At 36.6% G+C, this 15,692-nt stretch overlaps 1 protein-coding gene across 2 annotated transcripts in view; it reads left to right on the top strand.

Moving 5' to 3' along the window:
- The first annotated feature begins 7,793 nt into the window (after nucleotides 1-7,793).
- The window catches only part of PROM2 (prominin 2), a 57,691-nt gene continuing 49,792 nt past the window's right edge, over nucleotides 7,794-15,692 (top strand). For both annotated transcript variants that reach the window (XM_074287625.1, XM_074287627.1), the window contains exon 1: nucleotides 7,794-7,895. The gene's annotated coding sequence lies outside the window, so the exon portion shown is untranslated. The remainder of the gene's footprint in view (nucleotides 7,896-15,692) is intronic.

Genomic DNA, 15,692 nt, shown 5'->3' with positions numbered 1-15,692 from the left:
TTCTAATATTCTTTAAAAATTTTTTAAGTTCCAAATTCTATCCTTTTCTTCCTCTGCTCCTTCCCAGAAATGGTAAGCAATCTGATACAGATTATACATATGTAATCATGTAAAACATATTTTGTGGAAGAAAACTCAAACTATAAAAAAGGAGAGCAAGCAAGTACAAAATAGCATGCTTTGGTCTTTATTTACTTGCCATCAGATCTTTCTCTGGAGATGGAGCATTTTTTTTTTTTTATCATGAATCCTTTGGGATTGCCTTGGAATATTGTGTTGTTGAGAATAGCTAATCATTCACAGTTGGTCATCATACAATATTGCTGTTACTGTGTTCAGCATTCTCCTGGTTCTACTTTACTTTGCATCAGTTTATTTAAGTCTGGAGAGAAGTTCTTATAATCATACATACAGACTTGCAACTGAAGCTCTGAGGCTTAACCTTTGTTTGTCTCAGCTTCCTCATCTGCAAAATGGGGGTGATAATAGCACCCACGAACAGAACTAGGAGATCATTGTATACAACAACATCAGTATTATACAACAATCAATTCTGATGAACGTGACTCTTTCCAACAATGAAATGATTGAGGCCAGTTCCAATGGTCTTGTGATGGAGAGAGCTATCTACATCCAGAGAGAGGACTGTGGGAACTGAGTGTAGAACACAACATTCTCACTCTTTCTGTTGTTGTTTGTTTGCATTTGTTTTCTTACTTATTTACTTTATTTTTTGTATCTGATTTCTCTTGTGTAGTAAGAGAATTGTATAAATATGTTTGTACATATTGGATTTAACATATATTTTTACTTGTTTAACATATATTGAATTGCTTGCCATCTGGGGAGGGAGTGGGGGGGAAGGAGGAGGAACCTGAAACTACAAGGCTATGCAAAGATCAATGTTGTCAAATTATTCATGCATATGTTTTTAAAATAAAAAGCTTTATTTTAAAAAAGATAATAGCACCTGCCTTCCAGTGTTGTTGTGAGGATCAGATAATAATTGTTAACTACCTGGCACATAGTAAGCATTGACTGAAGCAGATCATTTAATTAAAACATCTTCTTTCCTTATTTCAGAGGCTGTTTTTCCTTCTGAAGCTTGGTTGCTTAGAAAGCTGTTTCTGTGCCTTTTCTTGTCTTTGAGCATTTCACTGGTGACTAGTGCCCACATTCAGGAAAATGAGGTTTCTGGGTCAGCCTGATCATGTAGTCTGTCTGGACTGGGTTTCACTTGTGCGAGATGAAAGTATTGTACTGGCCTTCCACTTTTGTCCCAGGCCTGGAATGAGATCTCAGGTGATGAATCCCAACCTGATGGGAGTGCCAATGAATCTGCTTTGTTCCACTGGGTTTGATAAAGAGGAGACAGGATCCTGGTTGGGAAATGGACAGTGGAATCTGTTTGTTTTCTGTGACAGCCTCAAGGGTCTCCAGACTCCCTGTTTTTTTGATCAGAGGCCCAGATGTCTCTTCCACAAAAGGGGAAAATTGGAACATAGAGATTTTCCAGACTGGAAAATTTCTCCTTGAGAGATATAGTGCCTGTAGATATGGAGATAAGACCTTCTTGGGAACAGCAACTCAGTCTCCTGCCTCTTATGGCGTTTGGTACTTTTTTTTATTATTGAATCATTTCAAAGTCTGACTCTTCATGACCCCAATTGGGCTTTTCTTGGCAAAGATATTGAAGTATTTTCCATTTCGCTCAGCTTATTTAGAACTGAGAGTCATATAGTTGCATCTGAAATCAAGTCCTCCTGACACCAGGGCTGGCACTCTATTACTGTACTATCTAGCTGCCTGGTGCTTTAGATCAGCTCAAAGTCTTCCAGACATTCTTTCTTTTAGAACAGAACTCAAGAGAAAACTCAGCAGTTCCAGCCTTCTCAGCAGTGACAGCTATGAAAGAACAAGAAAAGAAAATTCTAGAGGTCAAAATCCTTGGTATCAATAAATGCTTCAAAATTATAAAGCAATAGAGAGAATTAATAAACATCTATTATGTGCCAGGCTATTACTATCTGTCTGAAACCTCAAGACTACTTGACTCTATTAGTGTGAACATGGCTATTTTTAACCTCACTGGGGTCTTATCTATAAAATAAAGGAATTGGATTGGATGGGCTCTGAAGATCTTTCTAGCTCTTACCTCCATCTGATTTACAGTTAAAATCTACACAGATGATTTTCATTTTAATGTAAGCTCCTTGTACTCAAGGAGCTGTGTTATTTTTCTGTTTACATCTCCAGTGTTAGCATAGTGCTTTGTACATAGTAAACATTTAATAAATACTTCATTCATTCAGAAGCCCAATGATTTAGACATTATATTAAATAGAATCTAATCTTAATGGCCTTTCATCATAGTTATTGATACACCACCAAGTTCCCAATATTCTATAAAGGCTCTCAGGCTCTGTATAAACTTTCAGTCTCTCTCTCTCTCTCTCTCTCTCTCTCTCTCTCTCTCTCTCTCTATATATATATATATATATATATATATATATATATATATATATATATATATATATATATATTTGCTGTTTTTAAACTTTCTTTAATCTTATTTTATTTTATTAATTTTAAAATTATAACTTTTTGACAGTACATTGCATGGGTAATTTTTTATTAATTTTATAATTATAACATTTTTTTGACAGTACATATGCATAGGTAATTTTTTTTTTTTACAACATTATCCCTTGTACTCCCTTCTGTTCTGAATTTTTCCCCTCCTTCCCTCCACCGCCTCCCCTAGATGGCAGGCATTCCCATATATATTAAATATGTTATAGTATATCCTAGGTACAATATATATGTGCAGAACCGAATTTTGTTGTTGTTGTTGCAAAGGAAGAATTGTATTTGGAAGGTAAAAATAATCTGGGAAGAAAAAAAAAAACGCTCACAGTTTACACTCATTTCCCAGTGTTCCTTTTCTGGGTGTAGCTGATTTTGTCAATTGGAATTGGATTAGATCTTCTCTTTGTCGAAGATCTCCACTTCCATCAGAATACATCCTCATACAGTATTGTTGTTGAAGTGTATAATGATCTCCTAGTTCTGCTCGTTTCACTCAGCATCAGTTGGTGTAAGTCTCTCCAAGCCTCTCTGTCTTCCTCCTGCTGGTCATTTCTTACAGAGCAATAATATTCCATAACCTTCATATACCATAATTTACCCAACCATTCTCCAATTGATGGACATCCGTTCATCTTCCAGTTTCTAGCCACTACAAAAAGGCTGCCACAAACATTTTGGCACATACAGGTCGCATGGGTAATTTTTTACAACATTATCCCTTGCACTCACTTCTATTCTGAATTTTCCCCTCCCTCCCTCCACCCCCTCCTCTAGATGGCAGGAAATCCCATACATGTTAAATATGTTACAGTATATCCTAGATACAATATATGTGTGCAGAACCGAATTACTTGTTGCACAGGAAGAATTGGATTCAGAAGGTAAAATAATGGGAAGAAAACCAAAAGTGCAAACAGTTTACACTCATTTCCCAGTGTTCCTTCTCTGGGTGTAGCTGATTCTGTCCATCATTGATCAATTGGAACTGAATTAGATCTTCTCTTTGTTGAATCAGTTTATATTTTCACTTTACAACCAATAATCTGCTAATTAACATTTATTAAGCACTTACTATGTGCCAGATATTGTGTTAGGTCCTTGCATTAGTACACCCCCAGATCATACCCATGTTCATGTCACTCATCCCTTTCTTCCCCAGATATAAATCCTGGGCTGGTCTCCCAAACAAACACATATCTAAATATACCAGTTCTGAAGCTGCTCTCTTGACACTCACTCCTAAGTGTCTTTCCTGCCAAGGAATAAAGCATTTGCTTCCCTTTGCAGCTGCTATAGAGCCCTATGGCCTAGGAGAAGAAGAAGCCTTTCAATAAGAGGCATATCTAGTTTCTTATTTCCTCAGTCCCACAGTGCTCCCAGTTTTGGATATCACCAGCTCTTCAGCATATACCTGCAGGCAGCCAGGCCCTGCACTAGTTCTGAGATCATAGCACTGGAGATAAGAGACCCCAGAGGTCATCAGAGGTCTGTCCTCAACATTTTAAATTTTATTTTATATTTTTTCATTTAATAGTATTTTATTTTTTCTCCAATTGCATGTAAAGATAGTTTTCAACATCCACTTTTGTAAGATTTTGAGTTGCAATATTTTTTTCTCCCTCCCTTCCTTCCTTCTTCCCCCACAAGACAGTAAATAATCTGATATTGGTTATACATATATAATCATTTTAAATACATTTACATATTAATCATGTTGTGAAAGAAAAAATCAAAACAAATGGAAAAAACTACAAGAAAGAAGAGGAAGAAAAAAAAAAGGGTGAAAACACTTGCTTCAATCTGCATTGTTTCCATAGTTCTTTCTCTGGATGTGGAAGACATTTTCTATCATGTCTATTGAAAATTATCTTGAATCACTATATTGGCTCCATCATTTTATAGAAGATCACACAGAAAGTGTGGTAGAGTTTGAACCCAGGCCCACTTACTCCAAAAGATATGGAGGAACACATTTAATAATTACAGGAAATAATTTTGGTGCTGAATTAATTCCTGATTAATTAGTATAATCAGCGGAGAGCAAGAGCTCAGTCTTGAGGATAATGAAGAAGGAGCAGACACTTTGAAGGTGAAATTAGCATACATATTTCAAGAGAAAGATGAAAAAGAGAGAAGTCGTGGGAGAAAGACGAGATATTTGGGAATAGGGTGGGAAGAAGGGGAGGATGGAAGTACTTCCTTGTTGTGTTCTGATAGATATGTAATCTGGAATTCAAAGGGATAGAGAGAGGCTTGTTAGAGGCTGTTGCCATCTGTGAAAAGAACCCCTTGACAGTGAGAACACAGGCAACAGTATAGAATTTGAGCATGTAAGCTATTGCAGATACATAGCTTTAATTAAGCAAGGAAAGCAGATTCTTTCTTCCATACACAGAGATTCTTGAGGCACAGAATAGAGCAATAAATGGGCTCTAGTTCACATATAATGTCACATAGGATTGTTGTGAGGAGAAAAAACATTTTGTTTATCTTATGTAAAAATTCAAATAAATGTGAAGAAAATAGCCTTTAGTAAAGCTGAGCTTTTTATTGACTTTTGTTCAGAGAGCCAGCCGTTAAATGTTTACCAGCACATTGCTGGGTAGCAGTCTCATGACTCTAAGTCCAGTGTTCTTTCCCTTAATGCCAACTTGTATAAATTTTATTGAAATGACTGGAGAAGCCAGTCTACTCTAATTTCAAACTTACCTTATTTAAATAGACTATAGGTAGAGAGAGCAGTAAAGAAAATACAGCTAGAGAAAAGAGACAGAAAGAAAATGCAGGCAGAAGAATTTTTGCAACTGAGGCAAGTAAATGTGCTCAGGATAAGCAGCATGAAATGGGCCAGTAATGGGGAGGGATGTCATTGATCCTGGAATATTATTGATTCTGAGAATCTGCCTCTTTTCTCCCCTTTCCCTTTGCTGCCCCTTTTTAGTTCGAGAAGAAAAATAATAAAAAGGAAAGAGGTGATGGAGCTGTTTTATTGGGTAAAAGATAATGAAATTCGATTGGACAATGTAGAATTAAAATGAGTGAAAATTTTCTTGCTTTATTCAATAGTCATTCTGAACTGTCTTTCTCTGAGCTCTGCTTTACTACAACTCAACTGATCAATGAAGCACCCTGATGAGTCACTGTGGCCTGGTCTGGCCAGTGTGGCTCAGAGATTGGTAGTCTGATGAGCTTTGCAGTTTGCTGATTTAAAAGGAACTGGTAGCCAATTCAATAGTATTATACTTTCCCAACACCTATTTAAGGGTATGTGATAAATTTATAAGAATCCAAATCACTCCCCAATTGATAAATGGTCAAAGGACATGAACAACTTTCAGATGGTGAAATTAAAGTCATCTATAGTTATATGAAAAAATGTTATAAGTCACTATTGATCAGAGAAATGCAAATTAAAACAACCCTCAAGTATTCTCATACCTCTCAGATTGGCTAAGATGACAGGAAAAGATAATGTTGGAAAGAATGTGGGAAAATTAGGACACTAATGCATTGTTGGTGGAGTTGTGAAATGATCCAACCATTCAGGAAAGCAATCTGAAACTATGCCCTAAGGATTATAAAACTGTGATCCAATAGTGCCATTACTGAGTCTGTTTTCCAAGGAAATAATAAAGGAGGAAAAAAGACCCACATGTGCAAAAGTGTTTGTAGCAGCTCTTTTTGTGGTAACAAATAATTGGAAAATGAGTAGATACCCATCAATTGGGGAACTTGTGATGCATGAAGGTAGGTAATTGACTTTAGAAAGGCCTGGGAAGGTTTACATGAACTGATGCTGAGTGAATACCTTGTACCCAATAATAACAAGAATGTGTGATGATCAACTATAAAACACTTGGTTCTTCTCAGTGGTTCAGTGATCTAAGCAGTCCCAATAGACTTTGGATAGAAAATGCCATCTGCATCCAGAAAAAGAACAGAAAAAGGAGACTGAATATAAATCACCACATGCTATGTTCACTTCTTTTTTTCTGTTTTTTTTTTCATCTTTCCTGTGGTTTTTCTCTTTTGCTCTGATTTTTCTCTCCCAACATGATTCATAGAACAATGCATATTAAAAATAAATAAATTAATAAAGTTTTTTAAAAAGGGTATGTGATGATAAATTGCAAAAAGATGGAAAATTCGATCTCAGTTTGAGAATGGAAGAGACAATTTAAACAGCTAGAGAGCAAGAACTACCAGAAGATAAGCAGAAAAGCAGCTTTGTATGGGGCAGATGTTCCTAAATGACTAATGCCTTTGAAGCTTGCAATTCAGATTTGTGAGTTACCCTGAATGCATGGATTTTCCTTCTTTATGAATTTCCCTGACAGGCTTCTTTGAGTGGGTGTACACTTTCTCTCATATATAATTCATTATACATTCACAGAAGAGTATGTGGATTGTGAGGTATTTTATTATTTTTGCATTTGTTTTAAAAAATAGTGATGTTACTGTTCTTTTACTTTATTGCTAATTAAGTAGTTAAAGATTTGAAAGTGTTATCGTTTTGAGTAGTTGTTTTATATAAATGAAAGTATATCAGTGGTAATTCAAGAGTTAAAGAGGTGAGGTGGGGGGGTGTATTCTGTGGGAATACACAGAACAAGGCCGTGAAAAAATTTTCATGTAACCTTGTGGTGGTTCTAGCCTGAGAACCCAGCATGGCAGTTTTGTGAGGGCAGATTGGAGTAAATAAGCCAGCTCTGAGACTAAGGAGCTCTACTTGCTCATGTGAGGGGTAAGTTGCTACAGTATAAGTATGGACATTCCTTGTAATAATTTCACAAGGAATACTTGAACATTTAATAGTTTATGTTCCTCCTCTCTTTTTCTAAGACTAAAGTATTCCTATTATCCACTATTCCTCTTCCAGAACAGAGGATGAGTAGGAGATGAGAGGTTCTGGGAGGCATTAGTCATTCCCCAAATTAGCTTGGCCCCTGTAGGGCCCATGATTCCTGAAATGTTACACCTCTTGCTTCCCAAAGTTCCCTTACCATATTTTCCCCTGCCCTCATTCTTAGTCCCCAAGAAAGTTTGACAAGCAGAAAACACGTGCAGGGAAACTCAGACTGGGAAGGCAGGAAGACACAGCCTTGAAGATTGTGAATCACATAGGTGATATCTCTTTAAGCATTTTATTAACCTTTTGTCTTCAAGGCTACCCACAGTCACAAGGCCAATCATAAACAGAGAAGAGCCCTTCTCAGCTTTACACTGATCTCAGGGATGTCTTTCCTCCTCAGGCAGTGAGCAGTGTTCTGAGAATCCTTTGAACCAATGGTTGAACTGCTGAGAAGGTAACAGATTGACTGGGTGAGGGAATTAGCTAGTTGGGCTAGGGACCAATTTTCACTGCTTGTTTGGGCCAGAACTTGGTTCCTCTTGGCCTCTTCTGTCTGACTTATTCCAGGAGACATTTAAGTTGCTTCCCAAACTTGCAGTCATATCCTTTTATCACAAGCCCTGCCAGGCTAAAGCTCTATGCACGGAATAGGCTCAGTTCTTTTCCTCTACCTTTTCCTTAATAACATATGATTGCTGAAAAGATACTCTTTATTTTTTCTTTTCAAAATTTTGAACTAATTCACCAAATCAAATGGCATTTCCTTATAGAGAACAGAACAGAAAAAGAAGATGAACATAAAACTATGGACCTCTTATGCATAGATTGATTTTCTTTAAAAACATAATAAATTCAACATGTTATTTTCCCCCATTCTCTTCCTTGCATTAAAGAGAATTCTTTAATGACCCTCTTTTCTTTCTTTGTTTCTTTCTTCTTTAGCTACTCTTTTTCTGTCTCCTTTTCCTGCCCACTCTACCCCCTTCTCTCCTCCCCTTTACTTTGAAAAGAAAAAAGAAAATCAAACCATTATAACAAATATGCATAATCAAGTAAAACAAATTCCCATTTTGACCGAATCCATTATTGTATCTTATTACATCTTCTTACATTTTGAGTCCATTATCTTATTGTCAGGAGGTGGGTGGGATGCTTCAAAATCAGTCCTATGGAAATGTACTCATTCTTTGGGTTGATTAGAGTTCTGAAGTATTTTAAGGTAGTTTTTCTTTACAATATGGTTATTCTATAAATTGTCCTCCTGGTTCTGCTCTTTTCATTATGTATCAGTTTATATAGATCTTCCCAGATTTTTTAGAAACTGTTCCTTGTGTCATTTTTTTTTACTATGTAACATCCATTATGATAGTTCACATCTGATTTATTCTATTATTCCCTAGTTGATAAGAACCCCCTTAGTTTCTAGCTCTTTACTATAACAATAACAAAACAATTTGCCATGAATATTTTTGTACATATGGATCTTGGAGAAGATGTACATTAATCTCTTCCTCCCTTTGCCCAATAACAAGCTGCCCTTGGGCAAATGCCAATTTCCAAGTTTAAATCTAGTTACTCCTCCAGTGCCTCCTTCCCCCAACCCATGATTTTTTCATGTTATTTTCCGCTTTTTCCACAAGATGGCAACAGAGACTCAGAGAGGAGCGCTAGCAATCCTTTTTGAGAAAACAGCATGAACAGACTCTTTGGGGCTAAATCTGTAACCCTTACATAGGTGGATGAGCTAGGCAGGGATGCAAATCAAAGCACTGCAATGTTCCATTCTCTCTCCCCTGCCATTCCTTTCTCTTGTTCTTTCCTATTCTGTGTCTTTGTTTTGTGGCTTCCTTATCTGCCTGATGAAATAATAGATTACCTTTATCAGTGGCTTTTCAAAGTGCTTTACATACATTATTTTTCTTGGTCTCTTTTCCTTAACTCTCCTAAAAGCCATTATTCCATGAGAGATTCTAAGGTATCTCTATATCTAATCAGTGACTACATCCTATTTCTTGTATCACATCTATTTTTTCCATATACATTATCACACTCTGAGATAGGTTATGATCAACCTTTCATCCAAATCAATCAAACAATCAATAATAAAACATTTTAAAAACATTTTCTATGTTCTAAGCACTGAGACTGAAAAAGCAAAGGAAAAATATTTTGCTTTCACAGAGCTGATATCTAATAAGATATATGTTATATAATTTATATTGCTCTGATTGCCTGAGAGCTAAATTTGTTACATTTCAACATTCCTCCAAGGTTTTCTAGTATTCTTAAGGGAATCTGGGGGTATCTAGCCTCTCAAGACTCTAGTGATCATGTTCTAATTTCAGGGGGTCTCTTGCACCCCATTCCATTTAAGTACTGCAAGTCATATTAGCTTTTACAATGGCATGTATAATTCAAAGGCATAGCAAGAAAAAAACACGCAAACATTCTCCCCCCAAATCTGGAGGGATATAATTCTTCCTTACACCATCTCAAGCTCAGGAGGAAAGATTTGAACTTAGTTACTATATAGTAAGCTCCTTCCAAGTTCCAAATCTGAAGTCCTCCTGGCTTCTCAAGGCTTCCTTGCTGGGCTACAAAAACATCTGGCTTGGACTCATGCCTTCAAGATTATCTCTAGGGTCTAGGGACTTGACTAAAAAGGGCAAACAAAACAGACACAGTCCCCAAAGCCATTTTTCAGGGCTATAAAGTCTAAAGGGAGAAGGAAAGTAATTCTTCCCCCCATCCTGCTTTAATTCATGATATCTAAACTTTGGGTGAATAGGTCTTTTCCCCTTGGATCCTGCTGGAGAGAGAGAGAGCTACTCTCCCAGGCCAGTAGTTTTAAAGGTAAAGCCTGTTCTGGCTCCCAGGCAAAGGAAAGAGGCTGCTTCCATTCATATTTTCAGAGGGCATGGGCTATATTTTCCCAGAAGCAAAACCTAGTTGGATGTTTTGATTAAAGTGATTTGGGTATGAGCAGCAAAGCCCCATTGATCAAATTACATAAATATACACAAAATAATGATAAGGTGCTAGAAGCTGGGGGACTGGAAAAGTCCCCTGGCCTTTTGCAGAAAGTGGTATCAGGAAGTCAGGGAAAGGTGAGAATGGAGGATATTCCATGGGAGATGGTTGAGAAACACTTAGTAGATTAACATGGTTGATCTGTGGAGTATGTGTTATGTAAAACTGGAAAGATAGGAAAGGGTCAGGTTTTGAAAAACTTTAAATGATAGGAGTTTTTATTTGATCCTAGAGGTATCAGGGAAATACAAGAATTTAAATGGGTGTGTAATGTAGACAGATCTTCATTTTAGAAAAATCATTTTGGCAGTTGTGTAGAGAATGGTTTGGGGTGGGGATAGACTTGAGGATGGCAGTTTCTGGGTAGTTGTGATAGCCTCTTAAAATTAAAAAAGTTTTTTTCTGTAAAGTTTATTTTCAAAAATATTCCCCACTTCTGCCCAGAAAGTTATTCCTTAAAACAAAGAGTAAAAAAAAAAAAAAAAAAAAAAAGGCAACCACCCCCCCCCCCAAACAACAACAATTCATCAAAACTAAATACTTTCAACCAAATGCAACAGGATATATTTATCCTTTTTAAAGAAGGAAAGGAGAAGTATTTCCCCATTTCTTCTTTCAAGACTTGCTCACATAATTTTCAGGTTTTTTTGTTGTTGTTCTTTCCATTTACATATTCCAGTCATGTATAATGTTTTCCTGTTCTGATTATTATCTCTTTGCATTGAAGTTTTCCTATACCTTCTAAATTCTTCATAGTTAAACAGCTCAGTAAAATTCCATTACATTCATGAACCACAATTTGCTTAATCATTTCCTGGTTTATGGTCACCTACTTCATTTCCATTTCTTACCCATTACATTGTGTGTTGCTATGACTATTTTTGTGCATATGGGATTTCTCTTTCTTTGACTTCTTTTGGGATATATTTCTAGCATAGGATCTTTGAATACAAAGCTATAGACATTTTATGTGTTTTCATAATGATTCCAATTGCTTTCCAGAATGTTTAAACTAATTCTTAGTTCTACCAGTGGTATTGGTATGGTTGTGACTACTTTCTCAAAGCCCCTCAAATATTGACTATTCATACCTTTTATCATCATTGTCAGTTTGCTTTGTGTGAGATGAAATCTCAGAATTATTTTGAATTGCAGTTGTCTTATATTATACATGCTTCAATGGATCCATGATCTCATCTACATAGGTACTCATCACTATATTAGTCCTGATTGTAGCCTATTCATCCTTTCTTATCCTATGTGATTCTTAGCTTTTTCTTTCCATCTAAATTCTCTGACTAATACACTGGAGCTCTTTCTCTGGCTCTTTTTAATATTTCATGGATACTGGTGCATACTCATCCAGGCTATATTTCACCCACTGAAAGCCACTCTCGTACTCCCATCTAAATTCAATTGAATTCACTATTCCATTTTACTCCTTTACTGAATTCATCATCCTAACCCTATGATATTGACTTTATATTTAGGATTTAAGCCTATGCATTTCCATCCATTTTCTTTTTAAGACTTGTGAACTTAATAATCAACAAGCAAAATATTTAAATATACATAAAATTAAAAGGAGGATATAGCAACTCTAAACTTTTGCTACATACATTTTAGATGAATATAAAATTTAACAAAGTAATAACAAAATTGCTATTTTTGTCTCCTGAATTTCCTTTTGTTTTCTTTTGATATTTAAAAAAGTTTTATTGATATGTCTTCTTTCCCTCCTTTCCTGCCTTTTCTTTCCCTCCCTCCCTCCCTCCTTCCTTCCCTCCCTTTCTCCTTTGCTTCCTTTTCCTACTCTTCCTTCTCTTCCTCCTCCTCCTTTTCTTCTTCTTCTTCTTCTTCTTCTTCTTCTTCTTCTTCTTCTTCTTCTTCTTCTTCTTCTTCTTCTTCTTCTTCTTCTTCTTCTTCTTCTTCTTCTTCTTCTTCTTCTTCTTCCTCCTCCTCCTCCTCCTCCTCCTTTCTCCCTCCCTTCCTCCCTCTCTCAATCTCCCTCTCTGTCTCTGTCTATCAGTCTCTCTCTCTCTCTCTCTCTCTCTCTCTCTCTCTCTCTCTCTCTCTCTCTCTCTCTCTCTCTCCCCCCTTCCTCCTCTAACTCATAACCTTGCCCCTTCCCAATAGAAGTCAAGCAAAAAAGTCACATTGGCCATGTTTGAAGAAAATATATCTTATTTTGCATCCCTATATTTCTAGTCCATTATCTCTGAACCAAGAGCAAGAGAAATGCTTCATTATTAGTCTTTTTGAAATACGATTGGTCACTGCTTTGATCAGAGTTCTAAAGTCTTTCAAAGTTGTTATACTTCACATTATTTATCAAAGGATTTGCTTGGTAAAAAGTCTAATATTTTACCTGCCTAAGGAAATGAGCACAAACTGGCTTTTTCCCTCTGTTGAAATCAATCAGTCAAGAAACACTTATTAAATATTGACTATTCACCAGGTACTATGCTAGGTATCCTTGCCTTCAAGGATCTTGCATTCTGTTGGGAGGGGAAGAAAACAAATGAAGAAATGAGGGTCACAGATAATCAGAAAAGGGTGGTCTAAGGCCTAGATCAAGGATGGAGTCTATGTTGAAGAGTGTTTAGACCAGGAGAATTTTATGACTGTTAGACTTAACACACAGAAATCTACAATGAATATATCTATTCAAATGCTTATTGGATCTTGAGCCTAATACTTTAACTGTATATGAGGAAAACCTACTAAAGTGTTTTAAAAATATTAATTGTTATTATATGATTTGAGCTCTCCTCATTTGTGGGCTTGCTGAAAGCTATCCAATATTTAAAGAACATTTTGGAGCAGCATCCACTAAAAAACTCAGTTCAAGAGTCCCTATTAATGTTTTTTTTTTTTTTTTAACTAGACAGATTACTCAGAGTAAATGGCAAAATACACAAACAAAAAGGGCTAAATCAAGCAGTAGCTTTTCTGGCATCCATTCTGAAAGAAGTGATTTCCTCTCAACATTAATCTGGGAGGGCAGGCAGAAGTTGATTTTATATGACAGCCAGAGCTGAATATAAGTCATTTGCCACAGGGCATTTGCAGAAGCACCATCCCCAGGTGTCCTGGTCTCCAGATTAGCCAATCAAATCTTTTCCTGATAAACATGTGTGTACATGTGCACACACAAATGCACACACACATATAAAATTTGAAATATGGAAGGAATCTGGAAACCTTAAGCAGCTCTCTAGTCCAATCCATATATAAAATATATATAATGCTATATATACTATATATGTGTGTTCACATCTATGTATATGTATGTGTACTAATAGGGAAATTCAAAGGGGGAAGATGAGGTTACATATTACATTATACATTGCATTTCAGATGCATATGGCACATCTAATTCAAGGGGTCCACAAAAAGCAGTTGGTGTTGTGAGATTGGCTCTCAGAAGAGGGAATGGATAAATATAGATATGGTAATCATTTGCTTAGACACGATCACTGAACCCAGAGGAGCTGATGAGGTCATTGCATGAGATAGTATCCAGGGAAAAGACAAGGGTCCAATCATTTCTTTCTCTATGCTTTTGTGCTGCTTTTCCCTCATGCCTGAGTGTTCTCCTTCCTTAAATCTGCCTCTTATTTCCCCTGCTTTTTTTTCAAGATTTTCCTCAAATTCCAACTTTTGCAGAAGGCCTTGCTTGGTCCACGCAGTTGCTAATGCCTTCCAACTGAGATTTCTTTCCTTCTACTGCTCTGTGTGTACTTTGTATCCCCCTAGTTACTTACATTTTGTCTTCACCATCAGAAAATGAGTTCCTTGACTATCAGAATTTAAGTTCCTTGAGAAATAAGGGCTTATTTTTTTGTCTAATAAGTGCTTGTTGACTGATTTGAGTCCTATCATTCAACAAATTCTGAATTCTAATAGTATTTTCATCTAATCTATATTTCATTGCAAGTATTGCCTATGATACTTTATTCACTAGAATCTAGGCAAAGCCTAGAATCTAGGCAAATTATATCTGCAGCAGTTCCTTATCTACTAGTTTAATAATCCTGTCAAAAAGAAAATGATAGCCTAGTATAATGAGTTATTGAGGAAGCCCTATTGGCTTTTTGTAATCACTGATTTCCTTTTTAGATGTTTGCCAACCATTGCTAGATGTTCAGCCACTTAAGCAACAAGAGAGGGAAAGTAAGCTGCTAACTTCTGAACAGATGTTGTTGGCCAGCTGCAGCAGCAATCACTGCAGTGTTTCCTGTCAATCAATCATTAACAAGCACTTTTAAAGCTTCTGCTCTATTTCAGGCACCTAGCTATGGGCTGGGGATTCAATGACAAAAATTAAACTATTCCAGCTCATACTTCACTGCCTTGGTGCAGGGCAGAAGCTTAATCTTGTAGGCGATGAAATTCTTATTCTATACACGTGTCAAACTAGAGGTCTCCAGTTGACAGCAAAACCTCAGAGTGTACCAGAATTAGATTAAAATGTAATTGAGAAATGTTTAACAAAACAATTTTAAAGAAGTATAAAATGCATGATGTCACTCTGTGGTTTCTAGACAATCTGTGGTCCACAAAGATCCATTTCTATTTGCGTTTGATGCCATGGCTTATTTGCTCTTGAGTCTCCTGTCGTTTCTGCATTTTTGGCCTTGCCTAAATATCACTGGCATTCTTGCTGCCCTCTCTGGCTCTTTCACCTCCAATAGCTTTCAGCCTCTTTCAAAATTTGTGCTCAGAGAAATATTTCTACTTTGGGTGCACTGCACACTAGTTTATTAAATTCAAGACCTTCTTCCAATAGGCTCTGTTGTAGGGGATGTAGTTCAGAGAGCCCGCTTATTCAGCTATAGATGCCTTAGATGAATATTATTGCTATTAAAATATTAAAATAATCCACTTTTTGGGCAGCTAGGTGGTGCAGTGGGTAGAGTAGTCAGGAGGACCTGAGTTGGGCCTCAGACATTTATTAGCTGTGTGGCCCTGGCAAGTCACTTAACCCTGATTGCCTAAAAAAAAAGAAATTGCTTTCCCCCTCAAATCATGGATAGTTGGAAAGGGATCCTGGGAATTCCAATGTATATATAGCATAAAATGCTTTCTATAGGAAGCAAAGCAATATTTTTAACAGTTGATTGGCATTAGCCACAGAAAACAAATTATTCTCTAAATGCAGTTATTTAGCCATATTCAGTAGTGAAAGATACTGGAATTGGATGCAGAAAGAACTGAG

Source organism: Sminthopsis crassicaudata, chromosome 2 (genome assembly GCF_048593235.1).
Source record: "Sminthopsis crassicaudata isolate SCR6 chromosome 2, ASM4859323v1, whole genome shotgun sequence".
Classification (NCBI taxonomy): domain Eukaryota; kingdom Metazoa; phylum Chordata; class Mammalia; order Dasyuromorphia; family Dasyuridae; genus Sminthopsis; species Sminthopsis crassicaudata.
The sequence above is the reverse complement of the archived record's forward strand: the minus strand, read 5'-3'. Positions and strand labels throughout refer to the sequence as shown.